At 35.8% G+C, this 25,856-nt stretch overlaps 2 long non-coding RNA genes across 2 annotated transcripts; one reads left to right on the top strand and one right to left on the bottom strand.

Annotated features, from left to right (window-relative positions):
* The first annotated feature begins 665 nt into the window (after positions 1-665).
* LOC117276498 (uncharacterized) lies at positions 666-2,102 on the top strand. Its single transcript, XR_004506753.2, has 2 exons — positions 666-1,511; positions 1,643-2,102. It is a non-coding gene; the product is annotated as an uncharacterized lncRNA (long non-coding RNA).
* A 10,854-nt stretch (positions 2,103-12,956) lies between these two features.
* Positions 12,957-24,796, bottom strand: LOC138899607 (uncharacterized). The gene is made up of 2 exons (XR_011411342.1): positions 24,617-24,796; positions 12,957-13,777 (listed from the first exon to the last, which is right to left on the bottom strand). It is a non-coding gene; the product is annotated as an uncharacterized lncRNA (long non-coding RNA).
* Between the last annotated feature and the right edge of the window lie 1,060 nt (positions 24,797-25,856).

Consider the following 25,856-nt stretch of genomic DNA (forward strand, 5'->3'; position numbering starts at 1 on the left):
GTGTTATTGAAATGCGACAATCTCTTTGTTCTTCCTTTATATGTCAAGATCTATTAAATTCTTATATCTTTTTCGAATTTGAAGTGGTATTTCGATAATTGAAAATTAAATATAACATATCATTATTTAGGTATCATATTAATATTTATATTTACTTAAATTTTTTATAAGTAAATATATATTTAATAAAAATTAAAAAGATTGACAAACATATGATCATACTTTTTTTTAGTTATTGACATAATATTCATGTAACAAAAAAATTCGAAAATCCGACAATACCGAACCAATCCAAAATGATATAGTTGGTTTGGTTTGGTTTTTATAAAAATCGAACCAACCCGGTCCATATATATCCCTAATTGTTATTGTGCATTGATTCTATGTAAAATTTTAGAAAGAAATACTATTTGTAAATGAATATATAAACGCTCCTACAATTTAAAATTAGAAAAGGGTCAAATATATTTCTCTACTTTCAAATATTGTTTAAACTTATCCCCCATTACACTATCTGGTTATCTAGGTCCCTACCGACACTTTGGTTCAAAAATACCCTAATTTTGACGGAATACCACATGCCACGTCAAGATAAAAAAGACCCAATCTAAATTTTAATACCCGACCCGCCTCCAATATTTTTACCCGTTACCCATTTTCCCAACTTTGAGATAAGGAAAAAGAAAAAGAAAACTATTTCAAGCTTTCAAAATCTTCTTCACCCATTATCGCACTGCTCCATTGTCATCTTCACCCCAAATTTCAAGACTATCTTTTTCTTTTTTTGTATTCAAAATAAAGCCTCTAAATTTCATGCTAGAAAAAAGGAATTTCGATCAGCGAAATGTGAGCCTAAAAGTTCTGTAGCAACTTGATGGTCTTGAAAGCAACAGTGAAATGTGGACTGTGCAGCGATGTTCAAAAAATGAAAAAACCTCCATTTTGTTAGATCCAACAAATTGCAAAGAAGAAAAAGAAAATAAGTAGAAGAAAATGAAGGAAGGGGGTAACGCAGTGGTGGTTTGGCCATTTTTTGGTCAAGATCTATAGTGGATCTCGCCGGTTTTCATGGTGATTATAAAAATAAAGAGGGAAAACAGTGAGAGAGAGTAGAGATAGTCACCTTGTGATTTTTTCGGCGAGTTTCACCGATTCCATTTGCTTGTTGGTGGAACGGGGTTATTGTTTGGATGATAAAACATGAAGAAAAAGAAGAAGAGAAGAAGGGAGATGAAGAGGGGGCCGGTATAGTGAAGGTTAGTACCGCTAGAGGAATTTTCCGGTGAGATACCATGTTTTCCGGTGGTTTTGGTGTGAGGTGAGGAAAGAAAAGAGAAGAGGGAAGAAAGGTGAGGGAGGGAGGTAGGGCTATTCGAAATCGAACCGAAACCGTTAGCCGAACCGATAGCCTATTTGCTTATTGATATCAGAGTAATGGATGGTGAACAGATTGAAATTTTATAATTAACGGCTTAACGGTTTGGGGGCAGATTACTTAATTTTCTTATCGGGTAAACCGTTAACCCGTTAAATTTTTTTATATTTATACTTTTACCCCTATGTATATAAAGTATTGAAACCCCTATGTATTTATAGTTTGTTTGACCAAAACAAGCTTGATATCGATTTCTATCTGCCATAGGTACTTAAGAATGCATTACATATTAGATGGAAAAGCTGCCAAGACTTGTATCAGTTGGACTTCTTCCCTCACAGAACAAACGGAAGAGGAATTCAAAGGAAAGGTTATCAATGAGGGGGTTAAAGTATGATGATCCTTTCTCGGACAATTCCTTGTCATGCAACTTAGCAAGTGTGGACAGTTGGTGACCATTATATGTTCTAATACCTTTTACTAGATGAACAGGGGGATGATTGATAAGTTTTGTGGAATTGATTAGTGATCATATTGTAGTTCAATGAACTGGAAGTACTTGACCAGATTGTTTGGTTTTATGTCCTTTTTTAAAGTCTGCTTTTCTTGAAGAACGAATGTCCTTTTTTGTCTTGTGAAGAACGAATGTTTGATTGATTACTGAACTTCGTTAATACGTGTATGAGTAGTCTTAAAGACTCTTCAATTCAAAAATACCACTTGGTTAGATTTTAGATGGTATTAAAAATTTGGTATTGATTTGAAATTGTATGGTATTAATTGAATGATTATTCAAAAAAAATTATTTGGTTTAGCCGATAAGCCGCCTGATAACCACCCGATAATTGTTAATCCGATATCAATCCGCTCGTTGTCTTATTGGATGGCTAGTGGATTACTACATTTATAATCCGATAATCATTAAGCATAATTATCCATTCGATAAGCACCCCTAGAGTGAGGGATTGTGTCTGGTGGGGGTTTAGGGTCGGATAATTATCCGGGGCGGATAAAAGAGGTACTATTTTGTATTTTAAATTGGGATGGGTCAATTGAATTCGAGTGTGACATGTAGCCAGCCATCTAAATTAGGGGTAGATCTGAACAAAAATATAACAGTAGGGATATAATTGACTAAATAGTATAACGGAGGACAATTTTAAACAATATTTGACAGTAGAGAAATATATTTGACTATTTTCTGATTAAAATCTACAAAGAACAAAAAGTAGAGTTACACTATATTCAGAAATAAATTTGTACCAGCAGAACATAATAGAAGCAAATGTAGAGGACTCTAAATGAAAATCAAAAGAACACTGGGAATGAGATTTAAGAAATTAAATGTAGAATTAATTACTTTCCAGCAATAGCTCATTCCAGATGTTCACACAACAGCCTTCAGTTTTCAAGATGCAGAAATAAAAGAAAAATACTCATTTTCCAGCACAATAAATCTTTCCTATATTCCTTTTCATTTCCTTCTGTTTCATCCCTAAACCTTCTATATGATGTTAGTCTTGTAGTAATCCGTAGTCCTCAGTACTAATATCAAAGTAACGTGTGCTTCAAACATATTTACCCAAGCAAGTAGGATTAAAAGTTTCTTTGAAATGTTGCAGAATAGGCAATTGAGCAGTATGAGGAATGAAGTTCTATGAGGAAAAGCAAGACTCGTGGAAAAAATATAAAGGAAAATCAAAGATGGAAAAACAAACAGTGACTTCAATTTCAGATAATAACAAATAGTGACTTCAATGTCAAAAAATATAACAAATGTATGATTAACAAACTATAGGAGTAAAAGATGCCATTAATTCAATCTCTGCTCGAGATCGACCATACTGCAAGGTTTATAAAATATAGCATACAACACGTTAGTCGTCGACAAATATTTCAATGGAAAGCTAAATGGGGACCGTGGAAAAATTTGAATAATATATTATCTGTAATAATGATTATGCTAAAATTAAATTATTCAACTCTTTCACAAGCAATTTTAATTAGCAAAAATAATGATGAACATTTGTATGCCCTCAATTTTAAGCATTATTTTGTTGACCCTTAATCTTTCATAGGTTCAGCACAAACTACAGAACTTTTCACGAAAGAGAGAAAAGATAGATTTAGTGTTCAGAATTTCCATCATTAATGAAAGGAAATGACGAACTTCGTTACCAAAAAGATAATAATATACTTTAGATAAATAACACATTTAGTTATTAATTAGGCCAATAATTATGGTATAAGTATTCAACAATGTTTAGAGCAGTCAATTGTACAGAAACAGTAGTTATGAATGTCACACCTCTTTTTGCCCCAAAAGATATATGTGTTATGGATTGTTGTGAGTTAAAGAGTTTTTTCAATTAAAGTGACAAATTTGAATAGAGATTATTTTATTTACAGAGTCGCCACTTGGAATTGATTTTTTGGGTATTCCAAGTCACCTTTTATTTGAATCCCTAGTCAAAGGAAGGTTTGACTCTATTATTATTGGTCTGCGAAAATAAAATCTGGGTAAGGAATTCTGTTGGCCGAGGAGAAGGTGTAAGACATTCTCCGAGTCTCGTGGTTCTAGCACGGTCTCTTTATTGACTACATTTGGCTTGAATTAATTTTGGATAAACTGTGATTTATTGGTTTCCATGCTTTATCTATCCGCTTTTAATTATTAAAATATGAAATTATCTTTGAAACGAATCACGTGTGTGAATCCGTTTTGTTTATTGTGCCAAAATCATGTCACGCGTACATGTACACAATTAATAGCATTTTATTATATTAAGATTATTTTGACCAAAGTTGCGCAAGCACATAGTTCGGTTTTTGAAAATCACAATTATGTCACGCGAACGTATATATAATCATGATAAACTAATTAAAAGCGCGCCTAATGCACTCTAATGATGTACATTATTCTTCCTAAACTTTGAGATTATTGTGAGGTCATGAATTATGAAATTACTTGTGGAAGAAGTGTATGATTTTAGATATTTGAATAAGTAAACCATCATATACCAATACCCTATAGACTAATAATTGAAGCCCAAACTTATTAGGGTCCAAATCTTCCCAACTTTAAAGCAAGTTTGAATACCATATTTTCAGAAACATAATTAAGCATATAATTTTTAAGGACTAATTTACATTATTATTTATAAAATTTAAAGGCAAATAAATAAAATCACATGAAATAAGATAAAAGATCAGAGAAAAGAATAAACCTTTAATGCAAAATTTTCAATTAAATGAGTCTTCAAGAACATGTACAACAACTGAGACGAACGTCGAACAAGCATAAGCGAAGAAGAACATCAAAGTTAGTGAACGGAGCTCCAACGGAATTCTCGACCTCGACTATTGACTCTACTGTTTGGCGTGTGAAAAGGGATATTTTGAAGTATTTTTTGTTGGGTTTTGGGTGATAACTTGCTGGATATTTTGAAAGAAAGACAAAGAAAGAATGACACGAGTAGAAATTCTCTTAGCGTAGGAAAAGAAAAATAATTTTTCTCAATTCCCACCTCCCTTCTTTTTTTCTCTTTCTCCCTCCCCTTTTCTCCTCACATTTCTCTTCTATTTATAGAAAAAAATTCGGAATTTTTTCAGTTTTTTGTAATTATTTTATTATTTTATTATTTTTTAATTAAAAAGAATTCCCACTTCCCATTTTTCTTCTTTTTAAAAAAAAATAATTCCCCACTTTCCTTTACTTTTATTTTTTAATTTTTTACTTTTTTTACTTTACTTTCTTTTTTATTTTCCACTTATTTTACTTTTCTTTTTTTTTTTTAATTTCCACTTATCTTGCTTTTTTTTTTTTTTTTTAATTTCTACTTTATTTTACTTTTTTTTTAAAAATATTTCAGCTACCTTTAACTTTTATTTTTTAATTTCATACTTTTAATTTTCCTATTATTTTATTCCAATCCAAAAATTAAAATAAAATATTTAATTTGTTTCATTTTTTTAAAATTTATTTTATTTTAAAATAAAGATAAAAAATAAAAATAATACTAATAATAATAATTTGACCTTTTAAATTATTTTTAATTCTTACCCTATATTAAAAAAAGTAACAAAGCTAAAACATATATATTAAATTTCTAAAAATATTTACATAGTAGAAGGTGGTAAAAATTCAAATATAGTCAAATATTAGGTGCTCACAGCTGCCCCTCTTTGCTTGGAAACATGAAGAGTTTTTAGGCAAGGACTAGGTGAGCCATGTGACTAATTTTTGATCAAACTGTTATTCAAAAGGAAAAGAAATAAAAGATAGGGTGTAACCGAGTCCTGGTTTTGGACTACCTACATATCTCGGGTTATAGGGGATTCAAGTCACGTGTAGTTCAAGGAGAATGGTGGAATGATGAGTTGAGGAGTCGAATGAGGTTCCGTCGAGGCTCCGGTTCGTGATCCTGCTATTATATATAAAAAAAAAAAAAAACTAAACAAACCTATCAGCTATGAGTTACAAGATTCCTATCTATGAGTCTTCTGAAACTTGATCTTGAATCTTGGCTGGTTCTTCATGTAGACTCTGATCTAAGCCTTGATGCTCGCTAGTTGTAGGTGCTAGTTCATTGTTCTATAGCGTCTTCTAATCAAAACGGGACTCCAATGCTCGTGGCTTCAGTCATGTCTTGAGCATTCCACATCTTTTCAACTGCTTTTGCATTTTGGATTCACCTATTTTTTCTTTTCTTTTATTTTGAATTGAGACTTCTTCTTTTGGCCATCTCAAACCATGTGCCTCGAGGTAAAACCTACTCAGATACCAAAACAAACAAACAAACAAATTTTTTCTGCCCCAGTTTGCACTAGAAAAATTTCGTGAGTTATTGTAACAAAATTCTAAATTAGTTCTTTATTGAAAGCAATAAAAGGTCGGGAATGGTGTACCCCGAAAAAAAGACAGAGACTAGGGAATGGAGACCCTATGTCTAAAATAAAAGAAACTAAGGAGTGGAGACCCTATATTGGAAAAGCGACTAGGGATTGGTGTACCCTGATACTGGTAAGTAAATGTAACAAGGGGTTGATACCCTGTATTACGGAAAAAGAATGTAATCAGGAGTTGGTACCCTGTATTACTGAAAGGAATTGTAACCAGGGGATGACACCCTGTATTACGGAAAAGAAATGTAACTAGGGGTTGGTGCCATGTATTACTAAAATGAAAATGAATCCCTTGGGTAAAAAGGTTCTACCTGGGTTAAACTGCGAAAAGCGAGCCTGGGCGAAAATTATTTCTACCCGGAATATGAGCTGGATCCCACTAGGCGAAAAGTTTCTATCTGGGTTAAGCTACGTAAAATAACCTGAGCGAAGAGTACTACCCGGAACTATGAGTTGGATCTCCCTAGGCGAAAAGGTTCTACCTGGGTTAAGATACGTAAACATCCTAAGCGAAGAGTACTTCTACCTGGAAACTATGATCTGGATCGCCCTAGGCGAAAAGGTTCTACCTGGGTTAAGCTACGAAAAATACCCTGGGCGAAGAGTACTTCTACCCAAAAACTATGAGCTGGATCCCCCTAGGCAAAAAGGTTCTACCTGGGTTAAGCTAAGAAAAACAAGCCTGGGCGAATAACACTTCTACCCGGAACTATGAGCTGGATCCCCCTAGGTGAAAAGATTCTACCGGGGTTAAGCTACGTAAAACAACCTGAGCGAAGAGTACTTCTACCCGGGACTATGAGCTGGATCACCCTAGGAGAAAAGGTTCTACCTGAGTTAAGCTACATAAAACAACCTAAGCGAAGAGTACTTTTACCCGGAACTATGAGCAGGATCCCCCAGGCAAAAAGGTTCTACCTGGGTTAAGCTAAGAAAAACAAGCCCAAGCGAAGAGTACTTCTACCCGTAACTATGAGCTGGATCACCCTAGGCAAATAGGTTCTACCTGGGTTAAGCTACGTAAAATAGCCTGAGCGAAGAGTACTTCTACCCGGAACTATGAGCAGGACCCCCCTAGGAAAAAAGGTTCTACCTGGGTTAAGCTAAGAAAATCAAGCCTGGACGAAAAGTACTTCTACCCGGAAATATGAGCTGGATCCCCCTAGGCGAAAAGGTTTTACCTGGGTTAAGCTACGAAAAACAGCCTGGGCGAAGAGTACTTCTACCCGGAACTATGAGCTGGATCCCCCTAGGCGAAAAGGTTCTACCTGGGTTAAGCTACGTAAAATAACCTGAGCGAAGAGTACTTCTACCCGGAACTATGAGCTAGATCCCTCTAGGCGAAAAGGTTCTACTTGGGTTAAGCTACGTAAAACAACCTGAGTGAAGAGTACTTCTACCCGGAACTATGAGCTGGATCCCCCTAGGAGAAAAGGTTCTACCTGGGTTAAGCTACGTAAAATAACCTGAGCGAAGATTATTTCTACTAGGAACTATGAGCTGGATCCCCCTAGGCGAAACGGTTCTACCTGGGTTAAGCTATAAAAATGAAAGGTATAGACAGAAGTGATGCATGCTGAAAAATAAAATAAAATGGAGATTTTGAGGGACTTACCTTTGGTGATATTCGTCCTTTGAGAATCGCCATTCTGCATTGCTTTGTTCCTGATTTAAACAAAGAAAAATTGTGAGTTTTCAAAGTGGTGGTTGGTTTGCGGCCTTGATACCCTAAGTATCTTGAAGTTACGGTCACTGCTGTAGAAGAACTGATTCTTCCAGTATGGTATTGAGATGCTTGGATACTCTGTATAGCTTCTTGGAAACTTTGGCTCTCCGATGTTGCCCCCGACTGTTTCATATTCGGATGTCTATGGTACCGCCAACCCTTGTCCCTAAGGCAAGGCAAATTTCCTTTAAAATAGAACTTAGTTGTCTTGCAACTAGTACCAGTTCGTGTCTGTAGTGCTTATCAACTTTCCCCACGAAGCAAGTCTTGCTTAGGCGACCTTTTTCAGTTTCTTTGAGACGCTTTGTTCGTCTTATCAAAAGAGATCACAGATAGATTCGTGCCTTCATCAATGCCGTATATGCCCCAAATTATGCTTGGTATTACAGGGAAACTGTAGTCAATTTTGCAGCCATTTCTTTTCTTTGCTTTTGATGCAAGATTAGACCGAAAAATGAATCAACGAAAAATTATGGGTTAAAATAGAAAAGCAATTGAATGTGAGAAAAAAAAAAGGAATTGTGTCAAAACAAAAGGTTCCCCTTTCGGGGGAGGGGAATAGGGAGACTTATCTAGAGGTATGTGCCGACTTCAATGAATCATGACATGCATTTTGGGCTGGACGCTTGATCCGTCTGAGCTGTCTAATTCTCAAAAATCTGTCGCAAATGTTCATCTTGAAACTGCCTTAGTTGTGCTCATATCGAAGTATCAAAGACCCTCATTTGGCTAGTAGCATCCTTTGCGGGTTTTCGCTAACTGGCCTCTCTCATTTCTTTTCTCACCATCGCCTTATAGTGCTCTTTGCGAGTTTTCACTACAAGACTCTCTCATTTTCATTTTCTCTGCTCGTCATCGCCCTATGGTGTCCATGAGGGTTTTCATCAATAAGACTCTCTTATTTTATTTCTCTCATTTTGGTTGCATCAGATCCAAATGATTGTATCCTCCAATTCTTGAACATTCTCGTTGATTGATACGAAGGACTTGAAAAGGATTTGGGTAAAAAGAATTTGGATTGAATTACAACTTTGGGACCTTTCAGGTGAAACCATCGCCGAACTATTGTAACATCTGCCCTAATTTCAACTTTTGGGAGAATGTGAATTTTTGTTTTAATGTGACTGAACCCCAGAGAGAGGCTGCCTACGTATCCTTTCGGAATCAAGTCGAACGTAGTTCAATTAACAAGAACTTGTTTGGATTTTTGTTTTGTTTTCTTTTTCTTCTATTTTGTTTTGTTTTCTTTTTCTTTTTTTTCTTTCCTTTTCCTTTTTTTCATTTTCTTTAGTCTCTATTTTTTTCCTTTTTTTTTCAATAATGCTTTCAGGTTCCAAAGAGGGTAATCAAAGAAAAGGTAACCGGCTCAAAGAGTTTGCAAAGGGTTGATAGTGTTTGGGTAGTAAGAATGAAAGCGTTTGTCATCCTAATCAGAAAGCATTAAAGTTATGTAAAAGGGTCAAATATAATACCTTTTGATCGCGTCTGTATTGACAGCTGGCACGGATACATGTTCTTCAATATCTCCCAAATACAAAGCACTCTTTTGGCAGTACTCTTGTTACAATGTATGAACCTTTCCAATTTGGAGCCAACTTTCCTTTAGCTGTTCCGATTCTTTATTTTATTTCCTTAAGCTTATCTTCATTGCATCCTGACTCTTGAATCATTATTTCAAAGTCTGACAGCATTTTAGGATCTGGGCATGAAGTCTGCAAGTATGTCATGTTATTAAAATCTGTATTAATAGAACTAAAAAGAGAATAAGAAAAGTGACAAGATTAAGAAAAGAGACATTCCTCGACAGCGAAATATTAATTTCATTTGATTTTTATTTTATGTTTTTGATTTATTTATTTTTTTGAATTTTAAAGATAGAAGAGTTTATATTGGAAAGTAAGACAATAAAGTATAACATCCGGATCACAACCTGAGAAAATCCGAAAACATAAAGGATAGCAAGACTGGCTACCGAGACTCCCGTCTGATGGAGGACTTTCAGGCTTGGCGACCATTTTTTGGCTTTTCTTCTGTCTCGGCAATGGCTGCAATGGCCTTTAGTGCCAGATCAAATTCCTTATCTTCACAGATCATTCCGACTACTGGCCCATTGGTGTGAGTAGGCAGAGGATTATTCATCATATTATGGGCCTCTTCATCCCTAAGCACTATTGCCTTGACCTCGATGAGGTCTTCCACTGCTCTCTTAAGAGTCCAACAATGTTCCGTATCATGTCTCACTGCTCCAGAGTGATATTCACATCTAGCATTAGCCCGGTGCAAAGGTGACTTAGGGTTTGGCCGGTTCGGGGCTACTGGCTGCAGTAGACCTAGCCTGACTAGCTTTTGGAACAAGCTCTAGTATGATTCACCAACATGGGTGAACTGATTCGTTCTAGGGAGGCTTTTTTTTTTTTTTTTCATATCTTGATTTCTTTTTCTTTCTCTTTTTGTTGTTTTTCGCTTTTTGTTTTTCTTTGTTATTTTTTGTCACTCTTTTCTTTCTTTTTCACTCAATTTCTTTTTCTTTTTTTTCGGTTGATTTTTTTATTCAATTTTATTTATGGCTATGATCGAATCCGATGGGGATTGCCTATGTATTATGACGCTGCATGAATCAGATCATTATGTAGTTCAAGAGAAGATCAGGAATAGTAAATAAACTAACTCTTTTTTTTACTCATATACAAAACAGACCACGAAAACTTCTAACAAGAAAAATATTTTTGAATTTTGAATTTTATTTATATATTTATTTTTTATTGTCTTGGGAAAATTTTGAAAGGAAAACTTCTTTAAGAATAAAAAAAATATTTTTGGATTTTGATTTTTTTAGTATATTTTTTTTTGTTAGTTTTCGAAAGAAAGAAAATATTTTTTTTTGGATTTTGATTTTTTTTGAGAATATTTTAAAAGAAATACTTCTAAAGAAGAAAAAAAAATATTTTTTTGAATTTCGATTTTTATTTTATTTTTTTAGAAGAAAGACTTCTAAAGAAGGAAAAAAATATATTTTTGGATTTTGGTTTGATTTTCTTTTTCGAATGAAAGACTTCTAAAAAGAAAGAAAATATTTTTAATTTTTAATTTTTTTTATTTGGGATTTTCTAAGGAAAGACTTCTAAAAAAGGAATTAAATAAAATATTTTTGGATTTTTGAAAATTGGGGCCGGAAACAATGAGGTTTGTCTATTTATCTCACATCCGATGAGAATCAGACCCGCGTAGTTCGGTTGGTTTTGACACAACAGGGAAAACATGATTTTTTTTGACTCATTTTGAAACGACTTTTCTTTTTCTCTTTTTTTTTTCAAAATTTCGGCAGAGTTTCTAGATTTTTCAAATACCGAAATTTTTGGAAACTTGATGAATTTTCTCTCTCCTACTTCTCACTTCTGCCTTTTTCTCAATTTTCTGTATTTATTCTAGCAGCCGGTCAACATGCAAATCAGATCAAACAAAATACACAAATAGCATGTAGGATGCATCGTGATGGTCTTTTATTTTTAGGTACACCTGTCCTAGACGGACCCAACTCCTATGTTGAGTCCCCAAAATTAAATGCACATGATGCAAATAAATATTCCTACTAGGGATCCAGCATTAGGCTATGTTATTCTAAGTTTAAAAATCCTGGGGGGGGGGGGGAGGAGGGGGGTATTTTAGACTTGGCTTACTCAAGCGGACAGGTCGAGCCGAGGTGGGGGCAATGTACCGGGAGCACGAAAGCCTACCCGGCCTAGTTACTGATCCAACCTCGTTCTATTTGGGATGACCTCTAACAGAATAGTGGGCCATGCGCACGTGTGCACCATAAATTCAGAAGACTCAAAAGGGAGGCGTAAGAAGACAGTTTATATAGTTCAAATAATATCAAAGTGGTAAATGAGCGGCAATTAGCACATTAGGCCCACAAACACAATAATATCAACAATCAAGAAAGCCAAATATAGATCACATTACAAGCTCGAATTCTGAACCCTGAACCAGAAGTTCTGGGTTATTTTCCCCAGCAGAGTCGCCAGAGCTGTCACACCCCTTTTATACCCCCCAAAAAAATATGTATTATGGATTATTGTGGGTTAAAGAGTTTTTTCAATTAAAGTGACAAATTTGAATAGGGATTATTTTATTTACAGAGTCACCACTTGCAATTGATTTTTTGGGGTGTTCCAAGTCACCTTTTATTTGAATCCCTAGTCAAAGGAATGTTTGACTCTATTATTATTGGTCTATGAAAATAAAGTCCGGGAAAGGAATTCTGTTGACCGAGGAGAAGGTGTAATATTCTCCGAATCCCGTAGTTCTAGCACGGTCGCTTTATTGACTACATTTGGCTTGAATTAATTTTGGATAAACTGTAATTTATTGGTTTCCATGCTTTATCTATCCGCTTTTAATTATTAAAATATGGAATTATCTTTGAAATGAATCACGTGTGTGAATCCGTTTTGTTTATTGTACCAAAATCATGTCACGCGTACGTGTACACAATTAATAGCATTTTATTATATTAAGATTATTTTGACCAAAGTTGTGCGAACACATACTTCAATTTTTGAAAATCACAATTATGCCACGCGAACGTATACATAATCGTGATAAACTAATAAAAGCGCGCCTAATGCACTCTAATGATGTTCATTATTCTTCCTAAACTTTTAGATTATTGTGAGGTCATGAATTATGAAATTATTTGTGGAAGAAGTGTATGATTTTAGATATTTGAATAAATAAACCATCATATACCAATACCCTATAGCCCAACAATTGAAGCCCAAACTTATTAGGGTCCAAATCTTTCCAACTTTAAAGCAAGTTTGAATGCCATATTTCTAGAAACATAATTAAGCATATAACTTTTAAGGACTAATTTATACTATTATTTATAAAATTTAAAGGCAAATAAATAAAATCACATGAAATAAGATAAAAGAACAGAGGGAAGAATAAACCTTTAATGCAAAATTTCCAATTAAATGAATCTTCAAGAACAGGTACAATAACTCAGACGAACGCCGAACAAGCATAAGCGAAGAAGAACATCAAAGTTAGTGAACAGAGCTCCAATGGAATTCTCGACCTCGACTATTGACTCCACTGTTTGGCATATGAAAAGGGATGTCTTGAAGTATTTTTTGTTGGGTTTGGGTGATTACTTGCTGGATATTTCGAAAGAAAGACGAAGAAAAAATGACATGAGTAGAAATTCCCTTAGCGTAGAAGAAGAAAAATAATTTTTCTCAATTCCCTCGTTCCTTCTTTTTTTTTCTCTTTCTCCCTCCCCTTTTTCCCTCACATTTCCACTTATTTTACTCTTTTTTTTTTTTTTTAATTTCTACTTTCTTTTACCTTTTTTAAAACAATTTCAGCTACCTTTAACTTTTATTTTCTAATTTCATACTTTTAATTTTTCTATTATTTTATTCCCATCCAAAAATTAAAAAAATATTTAATTGTTTTCGTTTTTTTTTAAAATTTATTTTTTTTAAAAAATAAAGATAAAAAATAAAAATAATACTAATAATAATAATTTGACCTTTTAAATTATTTTTAATTTTTACCCTATATTAAAAAACTATAACAAAGCTAAAAAAAATATATTAAATTTCTAAAAATATTTACATAGTAGAAGGTGGTAAAAATTCAAATATAGTTAAAATTTAGGTGCTCACAATGAATTGTGCATAAATTGCAGTGGCAAAGATTATTTGGAGTGTACCTCAGTCTCATATCAGCGTTTTGTCTTTGCAATCCCTGTGTGTCCACACCTGTACAATTAGAGTAGCCAACTATATCAGTATCTCTACTCTCGCAGAGGCTCAAAGCATAGAGTTATTTTTGGCGTACAACAACAACAAAACTGAAGCAGCTTTCGTACTTCCTAATTAATGTGCAATCGTCGAATTGTTGAGTCACCAACTGTAGTTGCTAATTCAAGGGGCAAGAAACAGCAGATTTTTTCAATAGAATTAGAGTAAGCAAACCTAAATATATCAGTTACTCATGATATCAATTTATGTCGTGGTATTTTGTTAGAATAGAGTAGGCAAATAATATTACAGTACAATTATGAGAACACAGAGAAAATTGGAAAAATGAAAATGATGGGAAAAAAATAACCAAACAGAGCAGTCGGCACATTGGCACTTCACTGTCATGACCCAAAATTCAAAAAGACCGTGATGGCGTCGGACACCACTGTCAGACAAGCCAACCATAATCAATTAACTTAATTACCCATTTTAGTATTTTTGAAATAAAAATTTCTTCAATGAAATTGTAAAGATAAAACTCATAGAGTAAATGATAAATATTTTTAGCAACTAAATTTCTAAACAATTCACAACTATTCCCAAAACCCGGTGTCACAAGTGCATGAGCATTTACTAGGGAATTAAAAATAAAATACAACATCTGTCCAGAATACAAATTAGACAGGAAATATAATAACTCTGAAGGAAACTCGGTTAGCTGCGGGTCGTAATATAGAATACAGCTCACCTATGTCCCCACAAATATTAACCACACCTCTGCGCCCACAAGGCCGCTATACATATATGTACTTGCACAATAAAATATGCAGCAAGTGCAGTATGAGTACGAAAACAAAGTATACGCAGTAAGTATCAAGCCTAATCTCGAAGTGGTAGAGACGAGATAGCCGACTTTGACACTCACTATGGGTCAATAATAATAATTGGAATAAATTATAATTATTCAAATCATTATGGTTCACAGAGTTAACAATAATTTTATTCAATTAGCAGAAATAATAAAAATCCTTCAAATGCAACAATTTTCAAATTTATTAATTAAATCATGCAATTTCAATTAAACTTCCAATTTATCAAATAGCTTTACAAGCTGCAGTTCAATTTCAATAAATTTTTTAATTTATTAATTAGTCTCATTTATAGGAATAACAATAATTCCTTAACAAGCAGGAATAATAATTCATTAAATTCCAAAGATTTCCAATTTATCAATTAGTTCGTAAGCTGAAATGAACTATTAAGGTATCGTGTAATTATTATTATTAAGCACGATTTCTGCCGAGGACGTACGGCCCGATCCAGAGTGTCGTGTACACTGCCGAGGGACGTGCGGCACGATCCATAGATGCATCTATCCTGCCGAGACGTTCGGCCCGCTCCACAAGAAAGGAGGACATTTTCTTATGTACCTCCGTAAGGAGAATATATTTATTATAAGATAAATTCGGGAGGAAGAATAATTTCTTTTAACAATTAATACTTTAAACAGAAAATCAAGCATATGATATTTCCATCCTTTAATATCTTTATCTAACAATTCCCAATATATTCATATATATCAATTAATATTAATTAAACAAAGAATATGATTTACACAAGTAATTCATGCTTTGAGTCCTAAACTATCCGGACTTTAGTATTAATAGTAGCTACGTACGGACTCTCGTCACCTCGTGCGTACGTAGCCCCTGCAATTAGCAATAATTATTCAATTTAATCCCTATGGGGTAATTTTCCTCTCACAAGATTAGACAAGAGACTTACCTCGACTCAAAGTCCACTTTCCGATTACCACGTCGCGTTGAATTCTCGATTCGACGCCGAAAAATCCGAAATTATCCAAATATTTTACAAAATAGTTAATATATGCTAAATGATTCGAAATCTGTCTATTAAATAAATTACCTTATACAAAATGGTAAAATTTTTAAAATTCACCCAGGGCCCACATGCTTAGATTCTGAAAATTTTCGGATGAAAACGTTACCCATAATCTCAAGAACTTAAATATATAATTTCTACCCAATTCCATAACTATTTTCGTGGTTAAAATCTCAATTTTATAAAAATCTAGGTTTTTCATCTAAGCCTTTGATTTCTAAGATTTACTAGTTATAATCTACTTATAATCAATGTATTTAACTCAAGGGGTGTAGAATTAACTTACCTCCAAGTTGTTAGTTGAACTCCCATCTCAAAAGCTCTGAAATCACCCGAAAATAGAGGACAAATGGAAAGAAATGGACTGAGTTTTCGTCCGTTTTAAGGTTCTGCCCAGACAGTTTTTTCGCACCTGCAGAAGGAGTACCGCACATGCGGCTTTCGCACCTGCAGAAATTCCTTGCAGGTGCGCATTTTCCTTCTTTTTCTGGTTCCGTACCTGCGGAAGAAGTGCTCGCTTTTGCGCAAGTGCAGGTGCGCCCATCCCTTCGCACCTGCGCATTTTTCCGCTTCTGCACACAAGGCCATCGCACCTGCGCGTTCGCAGGTGCTCCAAATGCTTCGCATCTGCGATGGCCGGGCAGACTTCTCTCGTTCGCACCTACGATTGGTGGCTCGCACCTGCGGCTGTCCAAGCGCATGTGCGATTATGACAGTAGCTGGGAGCTTCAGTCCTTGCTCAATTTCCTAAAATTGGTCCGACCCTCGTCCGGTTAACACTCGGGACCCCCGGGGCCCCGCCCGAACATACCAACAGGTTTGAAATCATAAAATGGACTCGCTCAAACTCTCGGAATGCGTAAAACAACATCAAATCTAAGAATCATACCATAAACCAAATTGATTCAAACTTAAGAATTTCAAGTTCTTCAATTTACTTCCAATGCGCCGAAATATACTTAAACTACTCGGAATGACACGAAAATTTGCGTGCAAGTCTTAAATCACTATACGGAACTATTCCCAAACTCGGAATTCCAAACGGACTTCAATTACTCAAAATCCTACCCCACACCAAATTTAAAGAATTTTAAACCTTCAAAGAGTTGATTTTTACTATTAAGCGTCAAAACGCTTTCGGGTTATCAAAACCCCGATTCGGACATACGCCCAAGTCCAAAATCATCATACGAACCTATTGGAACCGTCAAATCCCGATTGGGGTCGTTTTCTCAAAATGTTGACCGAAGTCAAACTTGTTCATTTAAAGAACAAAGTGTTCCGATTTCAACTCACACACTTTCAAATCCCGAATCAACCATCCCCGCAAGTCATAAATCATCAAAAACACATACGAGAAGTTTTATTTAGGGGAACGGGGTTCTAACAGTCAAAACGATTGGTTGGGTCATTACATTCTCTCCCACTTAAATAGGTTCTGGAGTTGTCCAAAATCACAGTTTAACACTTCGAGCACCTACCCGTGCTACCACACCCAATTGAGCACATTAGCTCGAGCCAATCTGACGATTCTCCCCTTTATTTAGGCGATTAAGCCTTAGAGCCCAAAATTCTAACATCCAGAATTCTCCACCATGCCTGTTTCCAACCTACGGATACCGTATCAATCACTACACGATGCACCAATACATGGTTGCATACCTTGGTTGAATTTAGACCATGCACCGCACCATTCACATGATCATAATATCATCCTCCGATAACAGTAGCCAAAATTCCACGAATCTGATGTTCACAACACACCTCATGATACCTATAATTCTTGTTCCAACTCTTGAACTGCTTCCACGATGGAAGAAATGTGTATAAATTCATAACCAACTGCTGAGCCAACAAATTATTGAGTTTCTCCTTCTGACAAGAACCATTGCCTCATTATGGACCAAATAATGGTATTTGCTCTTTATTATACTTTATATAATCTGATCGTACTGATCTCGGATCCAATAACCTCGTCTCACTTAGTATAAGCTGCTCAGGCAATAAGCTACCTCAGATATGACAAAAAGTCTCATATGACGCTACAATGAGCTAATAAGCTACGGACTCGATTGCGATACATAAGGAAAATAGACTATGGAAAGGATTACTCAACCCACGTGACTAATTAAACAACTGAAAAGGTGTCATGAACCTTCCTCAAAAAATGGGACACAAAATAGAATATAGAAAACTGTACTCAACATCACACTGTTGCGGCGTGCAACCCAAACCACACAAAAAGAATCTATAAGAAAATACTTACCGAGCTAGAATGCTAATTACTTACAAAATATCCGAACATCAGACACAAGCATGCTAAGTGCATAATACCATCCTTGGAAGGACCGACTGCGCCATACGCTACAAAACTCAAGCACAAGTAAGGTACGATATATGATCTGAATCTCGAGAGCCATCCTGCTCACATAACACCATCGCTATGCGGAACCTCAACACATAAGAAATTTATCAAGTCGTTTCATAACTCACACGGCACAATAAAGTATTACATGAAATAACCGACGACGAAACGACATCCAACTACCGAATACTCCTCCATAGGGAGCTTTTATGCTGAAATGAACACATCCGGCGTGATATAGAGCCCGTATTTATATTTAAATCCATCCACAGACCTCAAGCCGATTATGATCACACCGTACTAGGCTAATAACCTTTCAAGGATCCATAATAACCCTTTTTTCCCATAACACACAAGAATAGCCATCATAATCGGAACAAACTTCCACAGTCCACAACCAAATGAACTGAGCTCCCTCAAGGCATAAATTCTCGAATCAGCGATATTACCACAATCTTTATACTTGGTTTCAATCTTCACTCAATCAAGTGACTACATGTCACTCTTACACAATCTTTCCGTGAGACACGCTCCCACGACCTTTCGCACCAGGTAACAAGTCTGCACATCCATGCTACCGGTTACACTAATGCTGTAAAGCATATCAAGAATCACAAATTAATACACAAGGTCTCTTATACTTGACATCGACCTTAGATGATGCCAAAAACAATACCATCTTACTTTAAACATCTAAATCCCTTTCCTGCTCATCCGAGCTCATGACATCCTTGTCAACACCGAACCAAAATCTTGAATCCTCAACTTTCGAATTCCATGCTACTTAGTACACTTAATCACGCAAATGCGCCGGAGTACAAGAATTCCATCATAACTCCCGAACCACTAATAGGGTAAACACTTCATCATATAGAAATCTTCTATTTAACTTATTTCAAGAGAACCATTGCAACACCTGACTAAATTCCTATATCCGCAGAAAATACCGGCCTTAAGTAGTGGTCGACACCACCATAACTCTTTTGGGGTCCCTATACACATAACATGTCATAATACTTGAATTCCTCCAAATAAAATCAATTACGGCGGCCGTCAAGCCTCGTACGTACCGCCACAAATCACACGCATAATTCAATGTGCTGAAGGAACTGATCATTGCCACCATTATGCCGATTCAACCATTGTTAGCCGACCCGTCTTTTCTCAATTTATTCTCAACTTGACTTAGAAATAATAATAGATCCATTCATTACATCATGAAATCAAATCCGTACTCATCCCGAGTGACCTTATTTCACGAGACCACGCTGTTTCAAAACCCACTAATCATCTCATATCCCTCCTTGTGCGCACTTTCACATCTTCAATTGGTACACCCATTCTAATACTTCTTTATGAATCCGAAGTTATTTTCTTCCGTTTCGCTATTGCTATACCACAACCTGAAGATAACACAGAGTACTCCAAGCCCCATTTCATAATCTGCTGCAAAAGCTCGATACTCAACCATACTACAAACTTAAGATCCTTAGACACCACACTTTAAATTTTTGAATCCACTAGGACCGTTATTGAGAGTCACTTGCTCTGACTTGTTCCCAAACATGATCAATTCCAAGGCCCTGCTAGCACATGGACACTTTATCAAGGAAACATCCGACTATTTCACTTTCCTGTGCATTACATCTACACGAAACATAAACTCTGAGTTTTCCAAAAAAACCTGAATATGAATTAATAAGGCCAAATATGGCACACATTCCCCAAATACTTTGCTCAAATTACCACTGATATTTTCTTTCCTTAGTTGCAATGACCTACCAATACACCGATAACCAGAAACTGCACAAGTTGACACTACGCAAGCCAATCATAGACGGTGGGGCTCTCCCACTTAGCTTGAAGCTACAATTACAATTTTTTTTTGGAATCCACCAAGATTCTTTCTTCATAGTTGACATGATTCTACACACGCAACTCGCCAAATGTTTCTCGAAATCCTTCTATTAACCTTTAATAAATACTCCGAACCACTAGCCACATTTACATATTAAATCTCTTACTGGGTAGCCAGTAGAATTCTTCGCAGAAGCTTCGTCAATACCACGCGATCGATAACCTGCTTACAGGAGATAACCCACCTGTGGAAATTACATGCTGACATATTCCAATGTCGCTGCACTGGGTGCAATTACTACGAAATCAGTAGATCATCCTGAGTCCGAGTTCATTCACCAGCTGCACCAGTTCGTTCACTCCTCATGGACGTCAACTAAAAGTGCGACAATACATTCCAATCCAAAGTCATATTGTATCCTTCTTCATATCAAGCAACTCCCTCTTGTCACACCAAATCTTCCTCAATATGGCAGCCAATATTCCAAATTAAGCCCGTAGACATAGTCACTGTCCACCGTAAATCCCAAATCACTTCAAACTTTCCTCAAACCATGTAGATATCCTACGTAACCCATATGCTACTTTGACACTCTCCCACTTTGGTCAAACCCTTCTCCTTTAAGCAACTACTCGACTTATGTGGTTTTTTTTTTTTTTAACACTTGGCCTTCTAGGAACTTAACAACCACAAGACACCTTCCACTTGTGCTTTATCATCCTTCGTTGGCCAGTTGTTGCCTTACTAAAAATTCGTCTCTGTAGCACTTGAACCAATAGCTCGTTACCAGCTTTAAACCTTTTTGACGATCATCCTTCTCGAGACATCAATACTAGGAACGCTGCTTCGATCCTGAATCACTGCACACCGCGATCTCTAACGATTGCTTCCCCTATACAAATTCCTAACACCCCGTCGTGAAGGCGAGTTGAAGAAAACCATAACACTGGCGAACCTTAACGCATTTTACAAGGCGACAACACCAGAACTCTACCACACTCAAAAATATCAAGTTTCGTTACTCCATCAACCCCAAACCTGAACATTCTTAGTCCGATTGATTTTTTCCCGCTGGAATTAAAACATGGAACCTCTGAATCATGTACTGAGAAAACCTTCTTTCAATTCGTTTACTGCCCTGACACATAGACGGACATTTTACCATTTCATAAACATTGTGCGATAACAATGCATGAATCGTCATAACAATCAATGCCAAATCTCAAAACCTTAGGTAGTACTGATACTTAATTTGAAATGATAGAGCGGCCTTTCGCAAGGCGACGATAATAGCCCAATTAATTACACAGGGAGAAACATCTTGTACTGCATCTATAGAACCATTAAAATTTTCTCGATCCCCAATTTATACCAATCGCTTTACGTCACATAAAATTGAATAGGAAAGAAATGTAGGCATAAGCCTCAAAGGAATCGAATCGCACGATGAGGAATGAAAAAGGGAAGTATTCCTATCAGCCCTGTAGCTTCTCGAAGATAAGCACAGACGTCTCCATACCGATCCGCAAGACTCTACTAGATTAGCTCATGACTCGTGAGACCTAAGTGGACCTAGTGCTCTGATACCATGTTGTCACGACCCAAAATCTAAAAAGGCCGTGATGGCGCCGGTCACCACTGTCAGGCAAGCCAACCATAATCAATTAACTTAATTACCCATTTTAGTATTTTTGAAATAAATATTTCTTCAATGAAATTGTAAATATAAAACTCATAGAGTAAATGATAAATATTTTTAGTAACTAAATTTTTAAACAATTCACAACCATTCCCAAAATCCGGTGTCACAAGTGCATGAGCATTTACTAGGGAATTAAAAATAAAATACAATATTTGTCCAGAATACAAATTAGACAGGAAATATAATAACTCTGAAGGAGACTCTGTTAGCTGCAGATCGTAATATAGAATGCAGCTCACCTATGTCCCCACAATTATTAACCACACCTCTACGCCCACAAGGCCGCTATACATATATGTACTTGCACAATAAAATATGCAGCAAGTACAGTATGAGTACGAAAATAAAGTATACCCAGTAAGTACCAAGCCTAATCTCGAAGTGGTAGAGACGAGATAGCCGACTTTGACACTCACCATGGGTCAATAATAATAATTGAAATAAATTATAATTATTCAAATCAGCATGGTTCACAGAGTTAACAATAATTTTATTCAATTAGCAGAAATAATAAAAATCCTTCATATGCAACAATTTTCAAATTTATTAATTAAATCATGCAATTTCAATAAAACTTCTAATTTATCAAATAGCTTTACAAGCTGCAATTCAATTTCAATAAATTTTTTAAAATATCAATTAGTCTCATTTACATGAATAACAATAATTCCTTAACAAGCAGGAATAATAATTCATTGAATTTCAAAGATTTTCAATTTATCAATTAGCTTCGCAAGCTGAAATAAACTATTAAAGTATCATGTAATTATTATTATTAAGCACGATTTTTGCCGAGGACGTACGACCCGATCCAGAGTATCGTGTACACTGCCGAGGGACGTGCGGCACGATCCATAGATGCATCTATCCTGCCGAGGCGTTCGCCCCGCTCCACAAGAAAGGAGGACAATTTCTTATGTACCTCCGGAAGGAGAGTATATTTATTATAAGATAAATTCGGGAGGAAGAACAATTTCTTTTAACAATTAATAATTTAAAACAGAAAATCAAGCATATGATATTTCCATCTTTAATATCTTTATCTAACAATTCACAATATATTCATATATATCAATTATTATTAATTAAAAAAGAATACGATTTACACAAGTAATTCATGCTTTGAGTCCTAAACTACCCGGACTTTAGCATTAATAGTAGTTACACACGGACTCTCGCCACCTCGTGCGTACGTAGCCCCCGCAATTAGCAATAATTATTCAATTTAATCCCTATGGGGTAATTTTTCCCTCACAAGATTAGACAAGAGACTTACCTCGTCTCAAAGTCCACTTTTCGATTACCACGTCATGTTAAATTCTCGATTCGACGCACGCCGAAAAATCTGAAACTATCCAAATATTGTACAAAATAATTAATATATGCTAAATGATTCGAAATCTGTCTATTAAATAAATCACCTTATCCAAAATGGTAAAATTTCTAAAATTCACTCCGGGCCCACGTGCTCGGATTCTGAAAATTTTCGGATGAAAAGGTTACCCATAATCTCAAGAACTTAAATACATAATTTCTACCCAATTCCATAACTATTTTTGTGGTTAAAATCTTATTTTTATAAAAATCTAGGTTTTTCATCTAAGCTTTTGATTTCTAAGATTTACTAGTTATAATCTACTTATAATCTATGTATTTAACTCAAGGGATATAGAATTAACTTACCTCCAAGTTGTTAGTTGAACTCCCATCTCAAAAGCTCTGAAATCTCCCGAAAATGGAGGACAAATGGAAAGAAATGGACTGAGTTTTCGCTTGTTTTAAGGTTCTGCCCAGACAGGTTTTTCGCACCTGCGGAAGGAGTACCGCACATGCGGCTTTTGCACCTGCAGAAATTCCTTGCAGGTGCGCATTTTCCTTCTTTTTCTGGTTCCGCACCTGCAGAAGAAGTGCTCGCTTTTGCGCAAGCGCAGGTGCGCCCATCCCTTCGCACCTGCGCATTTTCCCGCTTCTGCGCACAAGGCCATCGCACTTGCGCGTTCGCAGGTGCGCCAAATGCTTTGCATCTGTGATGGCTGGGCAGGCTTCTCTCGTTCGCACCTGCGATTGGTGGCTCGAACCTGTGAGCTCACACCTGCGGCTGTCCAAGCGCAGGTGAGATTATGACAGTAGCTGGGAGCTTCAGTCCTTGCTCAATTTTCTAAAATTGGTCCGAGCCTCGTCCGGTTAACACTCGGGACCCCCGGGGCCCCGCCCGAATATACCAACATGTTTGAAATCATAAAATGGACTCGCTCGAACTCTCGAAACGCGTAAAATAACATCAAATCTAAGAGTCATACCCTAAACCAAATTGATTCGAACTTAAGAATTTCAAGTTCTTCAATTTACTTCCAATGCGCCGAAATATACTTAAACTGCCCGGAATGACACGAAAATTTGTGTGCAAGTCTTAAATCACTCTACGAAACTATTTCCAAACTTGGAATTCCAAACAGACTTCAATTACTCAAAATCCTACTCCAAACCAAATTTAAAGAATTTTAAACCTTCAAATAGTTGATGTTTACTATTAAGCGTCAAAACGCTTCCGGATTATCAAAACCCCGATTCGGACATACGCCCAAGTCTAAAATCATCATACGAACCTATTGGAACTTTCAAATCCCGATTCTGGGGTCTTTCTCTCAAAATGTTGACCGAATTCAAACTTGTCCATTTAAAGCTAACTTAAGGAACCAAGTGTTCCGATTTCAACTCGCACACTTCCAAATCCCGAACCAACCATCCCCGCAAGTCATAAATCTTTAAAAACACATACAGAAAGTTTTATTTAGGGGAACGGGGTTATAACAGTCAAAATGACCGGTTGGGTTGTTACATTCACACAGAGAAAAATACGCATTCACACATAACGTAGACGACAAATATTAATTGATGGTATACTGAAGCGCGAACCCATTTCTAATTATATTCTTTCAATAGAATTAGAGTATGCAAATATATCATTGATTAGATTAGAACTTCTAAGCATAATGGATAACAATTAAGTTTGAAAGAATTTCATACCGGTTGCAGATTCCGGATGCCAGGAATGAAATTTTTTTCAAATGGTTCATGGGCCTAAAAATAAGAAGGGAGAGAAGGGTATACAAGAGATGGAGGAGTACAGAGAAACTGAAAGAGATGGAGAAGTAGAGAAAAAGTGAAAGAAAATAGAGAATAGAGAATCGGTGCGGAAGAAGCGATTGTACATATGAAGGGGTTTGTATATTTTGAGGTTTTTTTCGTTATTCACGGGGAGTATCTCTTTTAAAATGCCAAATAAGCGTAGAGACAGGAAAAATAATTTCATGTTGAATGGGAGCGCCACGTCACCGGCCTTAGGGCCCTAAATTTTATATATATATATATATATATATATATATATATATATATATAGAGAGAGAGAGAGAGAGAGAGAGAGAGAGAGAGAGAGAGAGAGAGAGAGAGAGAGACTTTTGGGGCAATATTTTCTATTTTCTAACTAAATAGTACATAAAATATGTAAGAAAATCCTATGAAACATTTTTTATAAAAAAATATTTTCATTCGTACCAAACACATCCTTAGTGTTGACCTTTTTAGGGTACTTGGCTCTAGGGCTGTTCAAAATCGAACCGAAATCGTTAACCGAACCGAACTGATGGCTTATTGTCTTATTAGTATCAGATTATCGGGGTAATGAATGGTAAACGGATTGAGGTTTTATAATTAAAGGCTTAACGATTTAGGGGCGGATTACTCAATTTCCTTATCGGGTAAACCGTTAACCCATTAAGAATTTTTATATTTACACTTAACCCGTTAAATTTTTTTATATTTACACTTTTACCCCTATGTATATAAAGTACTATTGAATTCCTAAATGGCTAAATCCCTAATTTCTATTCTCTAATTCATAATTATCTATGGCCACCAGAGGCGGAAAAGTCACCAGTCTCGTCTCTTTCTTGAACTGAGAACTAAGAAGTCGAAAAATCAAAATCTCAATGATTAATACGTGTATGTCTGTATGAGTAGTCTTGATGGTATTAAAAATTTGGTTAATACATGTATGACAATATGAGTGGTCTTGAAGACTCTTCAATTAAAAAATACCGTTGGTTAGATATTAGATGGTATTAAAAATTTGGTATTGATTTAAAACTGTTTGGTATTGATTGAATGATTGTTCAAAAAATTTCTACTTGGTTTAGCTGATATGCCGCTCGATAATTATTAATCTGATACCAATGCGTCCGTTGTCTTATTGGATGGCTAGCAGATT

This window comes from Nicotiana tomentosiformis, chromosome 9, assembly GCF_000390325.3.
Source record: "Nicotiana tomentosiformis chromosome 9, ASM39032v3, whole genome shotgun sequence".
NCBI lineage: Eukaryota > Viridiplantae > Streptophyta > Magnoliopsida > Solanales > Solanaceae > Nicotiana > Nicotiana tomentosiformis.